The 21,332-nt window shown below is 39.6% G+C and overlaps 1 protein-coding gene across 3 annotated transcripts in view; it reads left to right on the top strand.

Moving 5' to 3' along the window:
- PIK3R6 (phosphoinositide-3-kinase regulatory subunit 6) overlaps positions 1-21,332 on the top strand; it is an 85,875-nt gene that overhangs the window by 3,370 nt on the left and 61,173 nt on the right. The window contains exons 1-2 of one of the 3 annotated variants that reach the window (XM_063456023.1): positions 11,539-11,702; positions 12,658-12,746. The exons of 1 other annotated variant lie outside the window; for it this stretch is intronic. The gene's annotated coding sequence lies outside the window, so the exon portion shown is untranslated. Of the gene's footprint in view, positions 1-11,538; positions 11,703-12,657; positions 12,747-21,332 lie in introns of those variants that run through there. One more of the 3 variants, XM_063456024.1, reaches the window with a different exon arrangement.

Raw genomic sequence — 21,332 nt, 5'->3', positions numbered from 1 at the left:
GTCGCTAGAGGTGTCACCGGGCAGCAATGTAAACACAGCCTTTTGACTGAAAAGTCAGTGTTTACATTTAAAACCGTTCAGGGACAGGATATAGACTTCAGAACAACTACATTAAGCTGTAGTGGTTCTGGTGATTATAGTGTCCCTTTAAGAATTGTATTTTTGGCGTTGATCTTCTCTGGCTTCTAACTTTTCTAGCTGGCTCCTAGATTCTAAGCAAATTTGTCAAGCCCTGAGTTACAGTGATTTTTGCAATTTGCGTCAGTTATAATCTCAGAGAAAGCATTGTGTGCAGGGTCATTATAATCCTGGCAATAATGACATGCTGTACGGGTGATTAGGGGCAACCTTTATAGACTGGTTTGTTATGATGTAATTGTTCTTTTACTGCCCTTAACAAGTTAAAACACATTTTGAATGTCTTGTATTATATTAGAGTTAAATCAACAGTAAGTAATGAATTTAACAAAAAGGTCAGCATTGTCCTTCACCCCACGTCCAGACAGACACCCTATTAAAGTATTCCTCCTGGGTTATTTCAAATTTAATTTTCACGTGTCTGGTGATATTCTGACTAGATGGCAAGACTAGTATAGTAGTGTAGTAATCTGGTTCTGCTTGGCATTGTATCTGGCTAGGAAAATACATCCAGTCTGCAGAGTGAGTGACCTCCTTCAGTGTGGGTGGGAGAAAAAAAAGACAGTTTCCTATCAGCTTATGCCAACTGCGTCTGCGGAGGTAGCAGGCACGACCACACCACAAGACTCAGCTAGGTGAAGGGAAACCACTGCAATGAAAGGCTTTATAATACATTACAACCACCACCACATTTTTTTTATTTTGCTTTGCTCTTTGAAGAGTTAAAAAAAACAAACAAAAAAAAAACAACAAACCTGCTACACTCAATGCAGGCAGGGTTCACACTGTTTATCACTTAGGAACGAAGTTTGCAATTTGCAAAGCACAAGCAGCGGTGCTGAAACACACTGCAAATCAAACGTTCTATCTCTAACCATAAAATAAATAAATAAATCACAAATCCAGAAGCTTGCTTCTAAATTCTAAATAAGTGCTCTGCCTAGGGTGATAGAAGAGGACGAGGTACCATCTGTGATATTTGGTGAAAAAGGAACAGAATCAGATACAGTACCAGTAGAACTGCTGCCTGCCATACTACGTTCTTTTTTGATGATTTTTACCTTAGTAATATAGACTCGTGGTGTCTTTTCAGTTTATACTGAACCCACCACTCTTCCCATACTCACTTTCTTTTCTTTGCACTCAACGTGATCCCAGACTTTGCCTCGGTGCAATACACTGGCCCCAGTCATTCACCTTGCAGCTGCTGAACATGCAGTGGAGTAGCTGCGGTGGCAGTGGAAGCTGCAGCAAAACTTGCATCAACTCTAGCACTTGGTTTACTAAAGCAAATGGTGGTAACAATGACAGTGGGTTAGCTACTTGTGGCACTGGTAGCAGACAATGTTAAAATGGTCTCCAGCGAATGAGGAGCTTCAAAAGCAGATAGAGGTGGACTTAGACAAGTTCGGGAAGATGCAGGAGAAGAGTGCACACGCATATAGCTACCTTGTTCTGAGCCTGATCATGAGGTGGCCAAGATCTGGCTCATTTCTTAAGGAAAAGCACCTGTATTGGGTTGGCAATCTTGTACATCCATGGCCTACTCAAACATAAAAAAAAAACCAACCCAAGCGAGTCCTAGGTATCTACAGCGTAGAGATGTGAAATGGAAAACTTCTGAAAACAAACTGTTTTTTTTCCTGAAGGCTTTTTTGATTTGGAAAATAAAAAATAAAAAAAAAATGTGGAATATTTTATTTTAACATGATGAATAAAATATTTTAAGACAGGGTGTTGAAATATTTTCCAAGTCATTTCAAGAGCAATATATTCTTCTGGAACGCCGTTTTCAATAACTGAAAATACATACTGGCAGGAAGCTTCGAAATCATTAAGACCATCATACCAATTGCCCAGCAGACATTCTTTGAGCAAGCCTCTTTTGGAGTCAGAATATGAACATGTAATGGAATCGGTGCAAGGAAAAATTAACGAAATTAACGAAACACAAGGTCTTTGCACAACACAGCCTCTGACTCCTATTGCTTCTCGCCTTCTCCAGATACCTCCATCTTCTGCAACATGTGACAGAATCTGGTCTATGTTTGGAAACACTCAGTCAAGAAATAAACTGACATGTGAAAGGGTAGAGAAGCTTGTTTCGATCCGGGCAAACCATCAGTTTCTAGAAGTTCCTATTTGTGATGACGAACAAAAAAAGAGTAGCTGCAGAAGCAGAGACGGATACTGACAATTTCAGCTCAGAAAACAATTCTGATTAAATGTCCATTGAAACTTAGTCTCACTCTCTTCTTAACACTTCCCCCCATCTTCAATTCTTTTTATGAGGATGGGGTTTTTATTTTTATTTAATACTGTGGAGAGGAAATATGAAAAATTGTTACTTTTGGTTTTGAGAATTGTTTTGTGGAGGCTTTTTGGCTGTTCCACATAAACTAGTAAGCAGTTCAGGAGATTGTTGCTCCCTTTGTTACAAATAAATATTATTAAAAAAAAAAAAGTTAATTCTGTTTGTGATAATTGTTTGGCTACACTATATTTTGAATATGCTAGTTGTGATAATTTTATGCCAAGTCAAATTGTCCATAGTCATATTTTATGTTCCTAAAGTAACAGAACGACTTTCAATCTTAAAAACAAAAAAAAGTGCTAACGTAGCATTTGTTTTTTAATTTTTCTGAAAATTTCAGTTCCCCCCCCCCCAAAAAAAAACGGGAAAAAAAGGGTTTTTCTTCCGAGCTTCAAAATTTCCGGAAATTTGACATCTCTACTACAGCATACTATTTGGTGTATGTTGCAGTCAGTGAGTCCTGTTAGATTCTAACAATTGCGTATCTTATCCAATCTCCTCCCTCATCCTACATAGGTTTTAATGTATCTCAGGGGGAATCCGTCTGGTCCAGGTGCCTTTTTTAAGTTTAGATAGCTTCAAAGCCTCTTGGAGTTCCTCTAGGGACAACGGCGCCTCTAGCTCCTCGACCGTATCCGAAGAGGGAGTACGGGTTGTGTTTTGGGCCTCTTCTTGTTTGCGTTCCGGTGTGTCCCTCTTTTCTATTGTAATGTCTGAATTTTCTAGGAGCTCTATATAGTTGGTGTGTCTGAGTGTATAACTCATCAGCAATAATTCTGACAGTAATATGTCTTATTTACACAGACTAATGTCTAAAAACACAGTTATTGTAGGCTTTATTGCTCTTGTTCTACATCAGTTTTAATTGCATAAATTGTTATGCGTAAGTCACCTAAAATTTCTCATAACAGCCGTCCCTGGTCTCACCCCTAAAATTAAAGTGCTCATTTTGGTCCATCTAAACAGTTGGGAGGTATAAAATAAGCTATGTCTGCACTGGTGGAGGAAAGAGTGATATCATCAACAGATTCAACACCAATACCAGACATAAGGACACTAGTTCGGTACCTACCTCTTCAGAAATGGTGGTCTTTGATGGTACCAACAACCTAGCCTCTCCTGATATCTCCCTTAGTTGCATCTTGGGTTTTCTAGAATGACTAGTGCTAGTTGTACTGGTTTTGCTGCTTCTCCTGAAGGTACTCTTAGACTGTGTGCTTTTACTGCTGGCTAGTGAATTGGATGTAAAGGACATTCTACTCCCACAATCCTGAGGCTCAATACTATTACTTATCCTGGTGGTACCACTGATGGTGGTGGCAGCGGTAGAGTGAGCAGTCCTCATGGGAGAAGAAGAGGTGTTAAGACACTGATAGGCCATCGCACTATAGCTGATGGTGGTTTGGGGACACGACCCCTACACTCCCTCAATTTCTTATTGGGATTATCAGGTAGCATTGAAGATAGATGGGTTTGTTTTGTTAAATTTTAAAAGGGGATAGGAACGTGTATTGTGTAAACTAACACAAATTTATTAATGCCATAATAGATGTTTGTTTTGAAAAATGGGTCGTTGCGTGGTGGACTTACTACTACTGTAACGGTAAGGTGTTTGGCTTTTAAGATTAAACACTACTCTGCACAAAGAACACTGCTCGCACACTTGCACTGCGAAAAAGAGAATTTAGAAAATTGATTCTTCGATGATGCTGTACCCTGTCTGTAAAACTACTGCTGTAGCAGCACAGACAGAGTAAAAAAAACCAAAACATTTTCTTTGTACTGAGCTAAAAAAAAAAAAAAAAGTCTGCCACATTCAGTGCAACATTCACAACAGTGCACTAAACTTTCACAAAACACAATGCAATTTGCAAAGAACACATAACACTGAAATTAAAAACATTTTTTTAAAAATCAGAGTTCAAAGTTGGTGTAAGTGGCATTGGAAATAACTAGGCACAAGAGTAACCTACAAAACACAAAAAAACAGGTTGCACTGAATACTGTGTGTATAAAGTCCAATACAACAATTCTTTTGGAGATCCTGGCTTGGACTTGTCTGGGCTTCAGTTGGTGATGAGTTTAGTGCAGATAGTCAAATACTTAGTGTAGGACACACAACAAGGATATGTGGGATCACACTCACATTTGTGGGAGCTATAGACCAGCTCCGAGTAATACAGCGTACTAGAACTTTACTAGCGGTTCCAGGCTGCAGGTTGGAAATGCCTGGTTTACATTTTTGTTAAATGAATGCTACATTTGTACTGTGACAAATGAATGAGTGAACTAATTAAGGATTTAACTAATGCATGTGTATACTTTGTTCTCACTGTGTACTCTGGCATTGTTTATATATGTAACCTTTAAATGGGACAGTAAAGGTGCAGTGAGAGATGCAACTGATTGCTATTAAAGGAACACTCCAAGCTACAAAAAGAAATTGGCCCTTTTATAAGGTAACCTTTTTACGCCCCTCTTCGCTGTCAATCGGACAAACGGTCCTGTTACTTCCTGGTTGTTTAGCTCAATGGAACTAAGCTCAAGAGCACTTGCCATGCAAAGACTGCACATTGAGCTGCATTTGGAAGTCTCTGACTGCACAGCCACAGAAAGTCTGGGTGAGGTTAAAAGGGGATGGTTTGCAAAGACCGCAGATAGGGGAACTAAAGCTGTCTTTAGTCTCCCCATACTACACCCACCCATGCTCTGGTAACTACATGTATCAACATTGCTAGAGAAATACAAGTCTAATTATTGGGTTTTTTTTATTCCTCCCTGCTCTGTGGCCCAAGCAGATGTTTTTTTGTTTTGTCCTTCAATCTGATTTGTTTCTTTTTTTCTTTTATTATCACTATTTACATTCTTGCTGTGAACTCTAACCATTTACACTACAGTGTAACGTTGCGATGTATTAAGCAACTAAATATTATGCATAAACTGTAAGCAGACAAGGTACCCTGTAAAACCCAACAAGCTTATTATGTACAGTATTTCGCATGCTTTGGATCTGACTAACGGTTAAACTGTGTACCATGTCAACTTGTACAACGTTTCTAATGATCTATGTATCCAACCACTTGTTCGCTTACGTTTATATTATCAATAAATACAAATTAAACAAAATAAAATCCCGTATCGGGTAAACCAGTCTGGCAATCACTAGGAGGAACTTGATAAAATGTATTAATTAAAATAGGTGTCTACAGCAGGACGAGGATTTTTGGCTACACAGGCAAAGATGCATTTTGTTAATTACATACATCGGGGCACCTCTAAGTCCACACTACATATCACTCTGTCTTATTAGGTCCTTCCAAGTTTAAACAGACGCATAACAACAAATGTCCATAGGTCCAGTCGGCCATAACTGTTGTCTATCAAAATTTTCCTTTTTTTTGGTAGCTATAAGAAATACTAGATTTTTAATGTTGTGGGGTTCCAGATTGTTTTATGTTTAGGACCCTCCTTGCCTGCTCCCCCCCCCCCCCCCCGATCTTTACTTAATAAAATAAAACAAAACAGTTTTTCCCATTGTCAAGACAGTCCACTTGATGCATCCCAAAGCTTCTTTGGTGAGATCACCATGATTGATGGTCTCCAATCCAATTCAGGGCTTCTCATTGACAACCAACGGTGATCAAGAACATGCACAGCAATCTAGTGTTCCTCACACAAAAGCATTAATTTTGATGCTTCTCTGTAAGAAGCATTAATTTCAATGCTTCTCTGTAAGAAGCATTGATTTCCATTTTGACATATAGTTCAAAGCGAGTAAAGCAGGAATTCCTCCCAGCTATCAGTGTGTAAGAACATACTTTTTTTTTTTTTAAATTTCTCTTAAAACATGCACTTATTGAACAAATAAGACCTTCAGTTAACCCATAAACCACTTTAGCAGATTGAACTGTTTTGCAATGGAGTGTTCCTTTAACCAACCAAGATTTGCCTGGAACCATCTGAGATTGCTTTCAAATCTCCCGACACATTATTCATAGCTTACAGGATAATGGAGCGCTCTCCTCTGTGGCCAAACTGTTGCCTGTCCACATTCCATCCATGCTGATATGCCTTATAAATTTGCAATGCAAACCTGTTCAGGCATGTTAGAGCCTTGGAATAGTGAAAGACAGTTTGCTTTTATCTTTTGCTAATCCTCAATTAATCTGTGTTTCTAACGAGTAATAAGGAAGTATTTTCCTCCAACTTAAGAACAGCAAAGTTCCTGCAGGTGCAGAAACACAAAGCAAGAGAGAAGCATCAGAAAAGGGGTTTTTCTTTTAGTGTAATTGCTTCCTCACTTGAAAACTACTTAAATAGCACTGCAATGGAATAAAAAACAAAGTGGTCATCAAGAGGAGAGGCCAAAGTTAGTAGCAACCCTGTTGGAAAAGACGTGACGCATCCTGTTAAATGATAACATAGCATCTGAGGTTTTATGGGAGGTAAGAGAACAGTAAATTGAATTGAAATGTCAGGTCCCCTGCCTACGCGGCGTCCTTGCTTACACCATCACCGCGAGCGGCGTCTTCCGGTCCCTGTTCACGGCTTGTGGCTGTCCCTGCTGCCACTCCCCGGTCTGACAATGTTTCTGACGCTGCACGCTCCAAGGCAGCTTCCTTATATGTGTGCCAGACCCGGTCATGTGTCCCGGCACACAGTAATGACCTCAGAGATCACAAGAGAGGGAAAAAGCACCTCCCACGGGTTGTAATTAACACTAATTGGACGTTAGTCAATCAGGCACACCCTGTATGTATATAAGTTAACCTCCCCCTTGCCTCAGTGCCCTGTTGTGGTCTTTGATAGCCCAATAGCGCGTTTGTACTGTGGTTGATTCTCTGGTTCCTGACTTCGGCTCGTTTCTCGTTTACTCTGTTTTCTGTGATCCTTGACCTCGGCTTGTCCTTCCGTATTCCGTCTCTCTGTTGTGCTTGACTTCGGCATGTACCCTGACTACTCTATCTCTTTTGCATAGCCCGGCCATTCTAAGGACCGGTATTGCAGTTCTGTGTGTCTGTGATCTGTCTGCGTGTTTAGGGTCTCCTGGTAATCGTGACATGAAATGTGTCACAGTGTTTGATAGGTTGACGCAAGTCCCCAAGACATCATGGTTGATGTCCCCTTCCCTTGTTGTCATCCTTCTGACAATGGTCGATGAGCCCATCAGTCTTGCGTATTTAAGACTTCCTCTTCCCAGTTGAATTGTCCTATTCTAGTTTTAGGTACTCTTCTTAAGCACGGTTTAAGATACTTTAGTTATTTCTGGTTTAAGACTCAGCTTTTTATTGGTTATTATCACGTGCATTTCAGTACTTCTGGTGTCCCAAATAGTTTTCGGTTTACAAGCTTTCTTCTTTTGAAGGTGCTTATTCCAATCTCAGCTACTCTAAAGACTAGTAATGTCTTTCATTATTTATATCATTATTTCATCACTATCTGCATTTCGTTTTGGAGCGTACTGTTTTATATTAAAATGCAGGGTTTTAAAGATGCCCCCCCCAAATGTCTTTACTTCACTGCCATTCGGGTTTTTTTTCTGAGGGGAATGTAATAAATGATCTTTCTAATTCTGTGTTTATAGAAAGCGTATGTGCAAATTTTTTGGGAGAGGCATTTTATTTTTATTTTTTTGTCCCATTTCAGGTTACTGCTGAGTAGCAATAGGTGCTATTTTACCCCATAGGCGTCTGCTTGTAACTAACGTTTCCAATGTAGAACTTGGAGTGATGGTTGAGATCAGCCTGCACGCAGTCAACACTCCAGTTACACAAAGTGAGGCTGAGAATGTGGGCTATTGTTTGTACTTTAATTATTTAGTCACAGTCAGAGAAATAGTGACATCAGAGGCAAATGCCTGTAGATAAATTTTTTCAGGTTTTGTAAAAATAGAACATAACATATTACAAGGCATCGGCATTACTACTGGGCGCGCAAGGGACCTGCACAGAAAGAGCACAGTGATCTCATTACAGCCGCAACCACTGGCCACCAGGGAAAGGTTTCACTACAGCACCCCCAGAGCAAGGTAGGGAGGCTGGGTGGACCTCTTAATTACTATGTTTGTGTATGAATGTCATTTGTATGTGTGTATGCTAGTAATTATCTGTGTATGTGATTGTGTCTGTGTGTATGTGATTGTATGTGTGTGGGTTTGTGATCGTGTTTGTGTATGTCTGTGATTATGTGTGATTATATATGTTTGTATGTCTGTGATTGTTTTAGTGTGTGTATGTGATGTGTGATTATGTGTTTGTGTATATCTGTGATTATGTGTACGTCTGATTATGTGTGTGTGTCTGTGATTGTGTGTATGTATAGGTCTGTGATTATATGTGTATATCTGGGATTGTGTGTGTATTCCTGTATATCTGTGAATGTGTTTAGTAGATAGCTCCCTAATTTGGTACCCTTAAAGATGGATAACAAATAAGGCAGTTATCTACTAAACACATGAAATATCAATATTAAGAAAAGGGAGTTTTATTATATCAATTAATTAAATTATGTATTTTATGCGCGGCCCAAGACACTTCCTCTTTGCTCAATGTGGCCCAGGGAAGACAAAAGGTTGGACACCCATGATGTATAGTCTTCCCTTTAGCAAAGTCTCTCAGCTAGAGATACCTGAAATAATCCCTCGATGTGAAAGGAGCCAGTTCTTACAGTCGTGAGTACAATACGACCTCATAATCGATATACAGGTGTACATACCACTGAAGCCCAGTGTTTTCCATCCCCCTGAAATCCTAAGATCTCATACGAGACAAAAAGGCCATGTTACGGGATAGAGGTGGAATTTGGGCTTTTGTACTGAAATTTAATGCGTTTTTAAGATTGTCGATGATTGCCACCACAAGTGACATCCTCGATACAGGATTTAGAAAACAGTACACACCTATTATATAACAGGAAAACTGTACACACTGGGAACATGACGTGTAAAAAGGATTAGCAAGAAGAATGTTGGCAATCTGATTTAATTATACATGTTTAGCTCTAGCCTCATTTGACACAAAAACATTTTAAAAACGATCCATGTGAACAATTTGGAAGGTAATTTCTCGTCTTTTTTGCACAAATTGTGGCGATATCTATTCACTTTTTTTTTCCCCACGGAAAAACTCTTTCAAAACATTAGCGAGCAAATTTTTGCTGCATGTACAGAAAACGTTGTGCTTGAGGAAAATATATTTTTGCCCGTGGGAGGTGAAAATGTACCAAGTTTCACTAGTTTCAAATGCAAAATGCAGACACCATACTCGGAAAAATATTTCCCTCTTGTTTTCATCTTTTTTTGTGGGTTTTAAGAATTTGCCAACAGGGGGTAAATTCTTCTTCTAATTTTAGCATTTTTCCTTAATTGCAGTAAAAGATTTGGATCCGTAATCTGAACCTTTACAAAATCCGACAATATGGTAGTTTAGAACAGAAGTGGAAGACAAAAAGAAAAAAAAAAACATCTCCTTATAATGTTGTATTAGTTTCCTAGTGCAACAAAATCAAACCTGTGTGGCCATTATGGGAAACACCTGTTACAAAGATGACAAATCACTGCCCTGGAGTCTATATCAGGACTGATCCGTCATTCTAAGGTCAGACACCTGGGTGCAGATTTTATTAGGGGCCACAGGTGGGTCCAGGAATGCATGTTTCTATGCAAACTGTGACCTGGATAGTTTTTAATAAAGACATAGTAGGGCCTGGGGGGCCAGCAAGTCAATAGCCATGCCCAGGCACTGGTGGAAGATATACACATATAGATGACACTGACACACACATAGGACACACTCACTGACAGAGACACTCACAGATTTGACACACCGACACACACTTACACACATGGGACACTAATACATACACACAGAGGGCACTGACACACATACTTACATCGACACACACATTTACACAGAGAGGAAACTGACACAGACACACTCACTGATTTGACACACACTGACATACACACACTGATTTGGCAAACACTGACATACACACACACACACACACTTATTGATTTGGCACACACTGACATACACACACTGATTTGGCAAACACTGACATACACACACACACACACACTTACTGATTTGGCACACACTGACATACACACACACACACACACACACACACTTACTGATTTGGCACACACTGACATACACACACTGATTTGGCACACTCTGACATATACACACTCACTGATTTGATACTCACTGACACACACTCTTACTTTTTTTGACACACACTGACAGACACACTCATTCTCTCACACACACTCACAAATTATAATTTTTTAAAATTATTTAGGTCCACCTAGCCTCCCTACGTTTTGGGAGAGCTGGAGTGGATTCTTTCCCTGGGGCCCTGTGTGGGGATGTGCTGTCATGTTCGTGCTGTATAGCAGGGAGACCAAAGGCAGATGCAATGGTAATCTTACACAATGTTTAGATTAAATCAGATAAATGATCTAAGCAGACCTAATCATACACACATTTACGAGAAGCAAAAAAAAAAAAAAAAAACAAGCTATTTCAAAATCACATCTTCTAGAAGGTTATTTTGGGGTATCTTCTACTACTTCCCTTTCTGGAAAGTAGTATCTTATCGCAATGCCTACCAGTTATCATTATCTTCCTCGTAGTTCATTCTACTAGGAGTCCCTTTTCAATTCAACCAGGTTTTTAAAACCTCCATTTGAAAAAAACCTAAAACACACTACAAATGGAAGTATATGCCCAATCTGATACCAGGTCAGACCCACCTGCATTTTTACCACCTGCAAAACCTTACGTTTTATGGCAATTTACATAAAAACAATATATATATATATTTTATTTATTTAAAAAAAATGTAAGTAGCCAACAATAGAAAAAAGCTAAACGGAATGTTAAATGCTTTACGCAAGAATCAACACTTGAGAAGAAATAGTTAAAAACAAAAAGTCCCATTTTGGAGTTGGTTTAGAGTCTAGCATTTTGTCCACTTCCTGTCGCTGGATAATACTCTTATTTTTATGAATTGGCGTGGAGATATTTTTATTTTTTCTTCATGTGATTTCCTGCCCTCCTCTTCCTTCCTGTGCCTGGGGCTTGTACACATGCGGAGATGCTGCCTTTAGTGGCAGAACCACGTCTTGGAGTGTGCATGGAATCTCGAATGTACCGCTAGCATCTGTTCATGTGGACTATGTTGGTAGGATAGGCAGACAGACATCACAAGAGAAGGCGTGTTGGATGGAGTCAACCAGCAACAGGTGGGTCTCATGAACTGATACAGGCCACAGCGAACACATACACAAAGTTTTCTAGAATTACAGTTTAACTTTTACAAAGCAAATTGGACGAGAAATAAGACTCATAGCCATTAGGTCATTCTTTGTTGCGGTTGTTAATGCAAAAGAAAGCAAAATCATACATACACACACACACAGAAAAATAAAAAGTTTACATTTTGTCTTAACTAAAACAAAAAATCTCGAAATGGCAAACGGATGCCTCTTGGGATTAACTATTTGCATTTTAGCAACAATTCCCCTTTCTGACTTGTAAGAGATATTTTCTACTTGTATGTTTTTACCACCCCCCGATAAAATTACCAACACATTCCAAGTGCTCGTTGCCAAAGCTTACAATCGACTCGGAAGGTGGGTAGAGGATAGAGGAGCGTTAACATGTGTTGTCTTTGTAATGCTGGGCACATCTTTACATACATGGAGAGATTAATAATTATGTTGTACATGGTACACTTTCCATAAACAATGCAGGGAGGGTTGCAATTGGCAATAAACTAAAATTAGATATCCTAGTATCTAATTAACGCATCAATTCTGCAGTTTCCAGTAGTAACGCTTTTCAGAATATGTTTTTGCATTGTTTTAGGGCATATATTGAGTCTGGTACATGCAATTATAGTCTTTATTAAGCATGTAGGCTAATGTACTTGACTTCACAGTCTTTAATGACTGGACGTTAGCCCAATTTAAGACAGGGATTCTGTATAGGGATACATATGGAGCAATCAGATGTGACAGTCCAAAGGTTACTGTGCTAACTGCTCCACTTTTACATCACTGCCCCAGGATCTCTTCTTACTTAACTCAGAAATCCCATGGGTGCAGTGAACTATGTATTGTTTGTTAAACTGTATCAGCGATGCAGAAGAGGTTTTGCTCCGAGTATGAAACATCACGCCACTTCCCCATTTTGTAGACTGTGTTCAGTTGTGTGTCAGGAGAAGTTGTTTAAACCCTACGGTGGACTCTGCAGGCTCAGGGAGTGAGAGGACTGGAGATTGACAGGTGGGATACTCTGTTTGTTTTTCTTGGTTTGCTGCAATTAGACAGTGATAACGCTATAGACCAGTTGTAGGCAACCATCAGCACTTCAGATGTTGTGGACTACATATCCCCTGATGCTTTGCCAGCATTAAGGCTTTTAGAGCATAACGGAATATGGAGACCACATCATCCGGAGTGCCGACGGTTGCCTACCCCTGCTAGAAGCCGCGTGCTTCTTATAGTAAAGGCTATATATGAACTTTGTCGAATTGCTGTAAATCTTCAGATTCCATTTAAAGAGGAACTGTCACTTCTTTGGAATTTGCATCAAAGAACAAAACATTGAACGTATTGTATTAACCCTTTATCTCATTAGATGCTATGATTACTTTCTATATTTGCATTGATGTTTAAGCAATACTACTTCATAATTAATTTCGGACAATGTTTCATTTCCCTTGTTCTCTGTATGCTTTTTGTGTGCCGACTGCCAGGGGCAAAAGACAGAGCTTATAACAGTGATTGACAGGGAGCTGCGCCCAGTTGCAGGAAAAGGACGGGTGGATTTATAAATTTGATTTTATTTCTGTGTGGATTAAGCCAAACCCAGTTGTTGGGCTGGTATACTATGCTCCTTGTAGCTTTTGACACATATAGTGTTTACCATTCTCACGCATGCAACTGTGAATCTCCGTGCAACAGCTTTGATTTTAAAGACTCGTCTTGCAAAGTACTGACTGCATGCTTTATTCTGGGTCAGGGCAAATCATGTTAGCCACGCTATTGCATTTGAAATAAGAAGTGTGCAAGTAATCCAGTTCCACCCAAACCAGTAAATATTCAGAAAACTATAAAAATAAATGCCATCACTTCTTTCTGAAAGTAGTGTCCCTTTATTCGGGTGCCCAGTGTGCTTAACAGCAACGTTTCGACCGCTGCAACGGTCTTCATCAAGTTTGATAAAGACTGTTGTAGCAATCTAAACGTTGCTTTTGTACACTCTGGGCTTCTTGCAAAAGGAAGCGTTGCAATTCATTTTTATACTTTCCTGGATGCTATTTCCTCTGGTCACCATAAGTCAGAACTGACCCATCTTGGCAGGTAAACAGGTAACTGGCCACAATAGGTTGTTCCCCCTTTGACAGGATACTCCTAAATTTTGGAAACCAGTCCAGCACCAGGGAAATGTCCACAGGTGCAAAGTGAGCACATCATTAGACACTGTGCAAAATGAAGTCAAGCTAATTTAGCCGTATGACAGCAGTTTCGAAGCAGAGAGCCCGAGGACACGCATGTTTGCAGGAGGGCCGACCTGTACCACCAATGTTGTATCCAGTTTGAAAAGCGTCACCTGTCCTTGTCCCCCTATCTTATTTCATTTTGGTAATATAGTCCCCACTGACAATGGGAAGAGTCTAATAAATGGGATATATTGATTTTCAGGTATTTTTGGGCACGTTGTCATGCATATTTTTCTACCTTACGTACATAAAAGGAACACTCCAAGCTCTGTATCACACTGTAGCCGGTGTAGTTTCATGCTGCCTCTCAAATGTAAATAGTCAAACGGTTTGTTCCTTTAATTAATTTCTGCCGTTATACTGACCTAATCTCCACAAAGCATAAACCACTGCTTAAGGAACTACAGACGGTCTTTTCTGGGCTCTAAGGCAAGATTTACAAAGCAGGGACAGGTTAGGGAAATCCCCTTTCCATAATAAATGGTGTTTTTAAAAGCAGCGTTTTGATGGGGTGTTTTTTTTTTTTTTTAGTGCCTTTGCTATGTCTGTGTGTACCTGGCTACTTGTTTCTAAGGGGAGTATGATACGCTTTAAATAAATAGTTCAGATTGCAAAATAAAAGTGGGGCGAGTGTGAGGGAGCAGACTACTCCATTCTGCTGCCAAAACTCACACACTCTAAACAATAGGGACTTATATACTAAATTGTGAATTGTGCTAAGAGTCTAGTAAACGTTGTGCAAGCTAGCCCGGTTGTGATTAGAGATCTGTAAATCTAAGAACGTGAAATTAATCTAAAGCTACTTTCGTCTCCGCCAATGTGAAATAAAGGGTGCAAAGTCGAAGTGTATTAACCTTTTGATTACTGGGAGGTTTAGGTGCCACATTCATTTAGTGATCAAAACCTTTAGCGGAAGGCAACGAGCAAACCGATTAGGTTAGTCATGAATGTTTGATGTAGAAGTGGGCTCTTTACATCTTCTCAGTTGTATTGATCTGTGGAAACATTAAAAATGTAAAACCACAATAATTTTCATCTTTGCCTGAAGTGGTAAAGTGGACAACATGAACGCACCCTTTGAATTCTGGAACATCTTGACAGTGAACCCGACTGGCCATTCATCCTTGAGCATATCGTTTTTAAACGATATGGCAAAGGGTGAGTTAACATCTCTCCCTCCATTCTCGATTAGATGAGAGATGTAAAGGAATCTGACACCCGCCCTCCCAGGTTCCCCACTGCTCGTCTCCAGCCAAGATACACTCGGCGTGTACCATCCCCTACATAAGGGCTTTGAAAAGTCTTATTCAGCTGCGAACTGCAGACAACCCGCTCATTATTCAGAACTAAATGAGTCACAGAGAATCCATATAGATATTTCCCTTGTAGATTGGGTTGAGAATTGGAGCAGTGGTGCAGCTTACTCCTGAGCTGGGTTGTGGGGCTGCAACAAATGAATTAAGGTAGGTATGACCACAATTCTAACACTCCTAACCATTACACCCATCACAAAATCATGTCACCTCCAATTCCCTATCCAGCACACTCCTCTCATTCAATCACCCTCACCTTCTTTACGGCCAGTTTATTCTGTTACAATTATTTATATAGCGCCAACATATTTTGCAGTGTTGTACAATGGAAACAAGACAAACATTTGATTCTACAAAGCATGTCAGACATACGGGAGCAGTAGCATGCACTGATCTCTCTTATTTTGGAAATCCCACTTTCTCTCTTGTTAAGAATGAGAAGATTGAGAAGAGATGATGAGAAGAGATAGGGTGAATGGGGAGTACATTTAGGATAAGATAGATTTACGTTGAGGATGTTTCCAAGGACGAGGGGTGCTAAATGAAGGGATCCTGCTCTGCAGATAAAGGGTAGAAAATCTTATAGTTTGAAAATATGCAAAGTAGCCGTCTAAAACTACCAGAACAGGGATGACCGTGAGAATTAAGTACACTGATTATTATTTTATTATTTTATATAGCGCCATCAGATTCCTTAGCGCGGTTCAATGGGGTTATGTGAGACCCAGATGAGTGGGCAAGAAACTTTTCTCTAACATGCAAAAGCCCCCTCCCCTCCTTTCTGGAAGACTTATAGCTATATTTGAGGGTTATAACAGCCGTCATTCATACTACTTTACACAATTTGATGTTATCTTAATTTAGTTTACCAAACTCTGCTTTGGCAGTCTAGACAAATGATACATATTGTTTTGATGTATTGTGAATTGCTAGAGAAACCATGACTTAAACACGATTATACAGAATTTGTCGAACAGGAATTAAGCAATGCTCTCTCTGTGGCAATAAAATATCAGTGTTGAAATTTGTAATATATGAACAGAAGTAGACCATAGGTCCTTTTTAACATGGTCTTCGAGTAACTGAAAATGGAGCCATTTATCTCGTTATTAGCATTTATAATAAGTGATACAATTGTAGACAAGGTTTACGTTTATGTAATAAATCATCCTACTGTTCCTGTGACAATATGGAATTGTCTCATTAATTGTTAAATGTCCCCCTTAAGACTATTGTGAAGTGCAGCAAAATACGCTGACATCATATAAATGCCAATAATAATAATAATAAGAAGAAGAAAAATCACAAAAAAACAAAATACATGGTTTGAAGAACATTTTTACCTAAACTTTGCCAAAGATCGTTGATTTTGCTTTGTGTACATCTGCTTTAAAAGCTGAGCACATCTGTAGACAGCACACTGTGCATGACGACGACAGCCATAACATTTCAGCACAGAGTCAAGTGTGCCAGGGTGTGTAACTGGCGCTAATATTTTTATGTGCAGCTTTAACGTAGTACATACAGACTTCTTCACTGAAGTGGTCATGGTGGTTTGAGTAACCCTTTAAAGGGACACTACATTGCAGCACTAAGTCAACCTCCAGTGGCTGTCTTTTTAACCTTTTATTTACTGCTGTAAGGGGACGCGAAGGAGGGGCTAGGCAGAGGGAGCTATAGTGCCAGGAATGCAGCTTTGTATTCTTGCCACTTATAGTATCCCTTTAATCTTAGAATAATATTTTATATATACTTTTTTTTCTTGTCGAATGCCTATAAAATGGAAAGAGATACAATTCTATTCTATAAAAAGTGCGTACGTACTTTCCAAGACACGTTCAATATAAATGTTCCGATTTATCAAATAAAATTAATGAGAACCCCCTCTTCATCTGAAAGTGAGAGATGGTATCAGCAATGAGATACCCACTAATGTGCTGTTTCGCCTGGAGATGCTTGGGCAGATTTTGACTGTTGCAGGTGTTTGGGGGAGGACTTTCAATCAGTCTTTTTTTTTTATATATATTTCTTTGCCCTATTTTTATCTTCTGGCAGTTGTGGTGTCTCTCACTAGATACATCTTGTGACTGACTTTGCAACGAATAACTCTTCCTCTGCTCTTGGTGATAACTTAAGTCGAGTGATTAAAAGGACAGATACAGCGAGTTAAGGCTCCACAATTCCTGCTGCTGCCTAGTAACACCTCTAGGTGCAGTCACTCAGACGGCCATTAGGGGTGCTTCCTATGTCAGTGCTGCACTGTGATTCACAGCATCTGTATGAGGAAATGCTGACTGGCGTAGCACAGCGTTTAGCTTCCCATTATTGACTGGCTGAGATCCTCAAGATTTAGGATCTCAGCCATAGAGGCAGTGCCAGCCGTTGCAATGGAGGAAAAGTAAATTGAAAACCTTTTAACTCCGTTCTGAGGAAGCTGGGGACCTGAACAGGTACTCCAGCAGTATACTATTAGGAATATATGTTTGTATTCCTAACACTATAGTGTTCCTTTAAATCATTTCTACCATAATACTAGCAGATCCATTTTGCTGGATTGTTCAAGTCTACATAGGAAAGCATTGATTAAGGAATCTCACTTATTGGGGAGGGGGGGGGGGACGGACGAACAGATATATTGCAAACTGTGCATACTAGTAGTATTAGGATATTTTGTTTCTGCACGGTCTATTCATGCCGAACACAGTTCCATAACATTCGCGGCTAAGTCCTGCTGAGGTGACCGAGGACCCATGAAGTCCTAAAGCCGAAATTAGTTATATAGCGGTCGCGGCTAAGAACCGCTGGGACTATTCGTGGGTTTGCTTCCCGCGAACGGCCGCCATAGAGCTAGTGTTCAGTTCCATTTGCATGAAGGGAAAGTGCCTAACCAGGGGCACCGCAGGCAAGCTACTATTGGTAGTTGGGGAGATTTAACTCCCAAACAGAGTCTTTGTATATGACCCATAGTCGTGGGCAGGAGACTAGCTTCCACACTCCTCCAGGAGTTTGTGGCAAACATCCAGGGTAAGGAGCGTTTGTCACACCATTCCATTTAGATCTCTATATTTTGACGTTAAATACCCCCTAAGGTCATTCCTGCACGTTCATAATGTCATTCCAGCAGAGACAGTGATCTTAAGGATATATCTTGCACATACTCTCTATTACAATCCCAAAGACCTCCCGTAAGTTTTTCTCCTTGGTAATAGAAACAAAGAACGTGACGGCAGATAAGAACCATTCGGCCTGTCTAGTCTGCCCAAATTTCTAAATACTTTCATCCCTGGCCTTATCTTATAGCTAGGTTAGTAAAGAATGAATCGCCTATTGCAAGCGAGACTGCCCTCAGCTATAGAAATATAGAAGATCTAAGAAGTGGAGAATTTGCTAAATGTATGGTGGAAAGGCTAGGATTGCTCTGTTTCTATTCTAAGAGTTCTAACTTTGATCATTTGAACCAGCTCTGTATCTATATCATCCTGGATTTAAAAACGGTTGACAATCCGTACAGCTAACTTGTTTTCTTAGAAAGGTTTGCATTTCCCTTTGAATGAGCTGGGATGTGATACGGCTGATCATTGCGAATGATCTTCGGTCATTCATTGATAAGGATGTTTTGTGGCTAAAATGTGATCGTTTGGCTTTTCTGTAGTTGTTGAAGATTTGGTGTCTATGTAGTTCTTACTCCTCTGCATGTTCATATTTAAATTACAACTCGAGGATCGAATTTAGTACATTTGTAAATAAAGAGCGGAGAAGCATCACAGCGTAATGCCTGGTTTACCTCTAAGAAGCTCCGGGGAACTTCACGTTAAATGGTTACTCCAACCAAAAAACTGTGTATAACATAACAGAAATAAGGATAAACTTACCTGCGATCCCATGCCACGATCTCCTTTTAGGCCTTCTCTGGTGATGGGTTGATAGGTGGAGGGAGGCCATTGGTCATTGGTCGTCTGTTGCCAGCAAGCTATGCGTGCTGATGACAGTTCCTAAATATGCACAAATCTAACATTAGCCAGCCCGAAATGGACTAATGACACTGCAAGGATTATCACACCTCCTGCAAAAAAGATGATATACTTCTGTAGGTGCAGCTTTTTAAACTGAAGCACTGCACATATAGACTAATAACACCATGACCACTTCAAATCAGTGAAGTGCTGATGGTGCTTGGAGTAACCCTTTAAACATTCCCTTTTATAGTTTGTTTATTTTTTTTTTTAATAAGTATATCTGAGTGTCACTGATTTCTTCAAGAAACTGGGATACGTTGAGAATTGATGAGGAAATCACAATATTTAAAAAAAACTAGCGAATTTGGACAATGAGCCGTGATGGTGAAATTTCCAGTTCAGCAATTTTGGTCTAAAATGTTAAAGGAACACTCTGAATGCCAATACAACTGTAATGCATTTGATAAGGTTTGTTCTCCTTAATATGCTGCATTTTTTTATTCACTCAAAACTTTGCACTTGAAAAAATAAATATTTCGGAGAATGCTGCACCATGAGGCTGCCTTCCTAGCCACATCATCTTACTCCAGAAAAGGACTTTCTTCAAAGCCAATGATGGTACCGAATGATCCGAACTACAAAGCATTAGAAGGGGAGGACACTCAGAGAGAGAGGCATATAGTAAGGATATCACTACCTGTTTATGGTTTCTCTGACTGTCTGCAGCCAGACTGTGAATTAGAAGCATGTCACTATAAAGATTTGAAAAATACAGTATAGTAATGAGGCCAAAACCTGTTAAATGCATTAAAGTTATATCCGTGTCCCTTTCCTAATTTCCTTGATAATTTGCCACATTACCTAGTTTAGTGAATTGTCTTTAAAATTGGCACTTTAAAGCACCATGACCACTGCATGGTTATGATATCAGCATGCTCTTGGCACGATCTCCCAGTTTTGTAGCAAACAACTTTTCAGCCTTTGCTGCTGATGTTACACTTAAAGGGCCACTATAGTCACCGACTCAACTTCAGCTTAATGAAGCGGTTTCGGTTTATAGATCATGCCCCTGCATTCTCACTGCTCAGTTCTCTACCATTTAAGAGTTAAATCAGTTTGTTTATACAATCGTAGCCCCACCTCCCTGTATGTTACTTGCACAGCCTTCCTAAAAAGACAAATCTAGTGTTTAAACTTCCTTTATTGTAAATTATGTTTAATTTAGATTTTCTTATCTCCTGCTCTGTTGATAGTCTTCTAGACTCAGCAGGACTAAACTGTGTGTGATTAAAGGGACACTTGATATTTGTTCTGGTGAATAGAATCACTCCCTCCAGGCGTTTGTTTGTTTTTTCAGAGAAAATGCAGTGTTTACATTACAACCTAGTGATAACTCCACTGGCCACTCCTCAGATGTCTGCTAGAGGTGCTTCCTGGGGCAGTGCTGCAAATTGTGTCTCCACCCTCTGCATGGAGATACTAAACTTTCCTCACAGAGATGCTGATTTCCCAGGGCTGTGTTCGACTTGTGCTGGCTCTGCCCCTGATCTAAATGTAATATGGACTGACAGTGAGAAATAAATATACCCAATGGGATGAAATAACAGTAGGGCTGCGTCACATACAAGGGAGCGACTTATTAAATGAAACCGAAAAGATATAACTGGTATGTGAGCGCTCCAATTAATTATGCAGATCTACATAAAAATCAAGATGAAAATATCAATAAACTTAAAAATGACCAATCTCGCCGAGATCACCACAATGACCACCATAAACCACAATTGAATGTACTGGGTGAGTCTTATCTGAATCAGAATACTCTACACATATATATAAGAGTATAACAAAATATCATTTATTGTATAATAAACCAATCATAAAAAATGAAACAACATCTCAAAACGTCCAGTATCAGATGTAATCGTGATGAATAGTAAGGGGCCCCTTATTCATATTCTTGTCGACAAAGGACTGATGTAAAAAATCAGAGATGTGCACATTAGCATAAAAACTATATGTGAACTCAAAAAAGTTCAAGCAGTAGGCTCCAGTCCAGTCCGTGAAAAAATTCCTTCAATCAGAACCACCGTACCA

This window comes from Pelobates fuscus, chromosome 5, assembly GCF_036172605.1.
Source record: "Pelobates fuscus isolate aPelFus1 chromosome 5, aPelFus1.pri, whole genome shotgun sequence".
NCBI lineage: Eukaryota > Metazoa > Chordata > Amphibia > Anura > Pelobatidae > Pelobates > Pelobates fuscus.
This window is presented reverse-complemented; position numbering and strand designations above follow the sequence as displayed.